Here is a 369-nt window from a genome sequence, read left to right as displayed (position 1 = left end):
CGTTAACTGTGTAGTTCATAACCCTGTGGACGGATAAATCATTACTCAAAGGACAGAATGGGGGGCGAGGGCAGAAAGAGAGGGAGGGCGGGAGGGCGGGAGGGCGCCGCACGCGGGGAGGCTCCAGAAAAAGACAAAAAGGACCAAGAAAGGAAGAGGGCGGGTCGCAGTAGAGGAAGGCAGGTATTCTGCAGGCCTGAGGCCTCGGGTCAGACTGCGGCTGCACCACCTGCCCAGGCCCAGCTCCAGGCCACCCCGCGGGGCGCGCGCACACGCGCAAAGTCACGAGGAAAGTTAAGGGGTGCGCGGCGAGCTGGGAAGATGCGGGCGGGCCCCGCGGGGGCGGGCGGCGGGCGGGGGGCGGGGGGC

The sequence above is a fragment of the Vulpes lagopus genome, chromosome 6 (assembly GCF_018345385.1).
Source record: "Vulpes lagopus strain Blue_001 chromosome 6, ASM1834538v1, whole genome shotgun sequence".
NCBI classification, from domain to species: Eukaryota; Metazoa; Chordata; class Mammalia; order Carnivora; family Canidae; genus Vulpes; species Vulpes lagopus.
Note: the sequence above shows the minus strand (reverse complement) of the source record.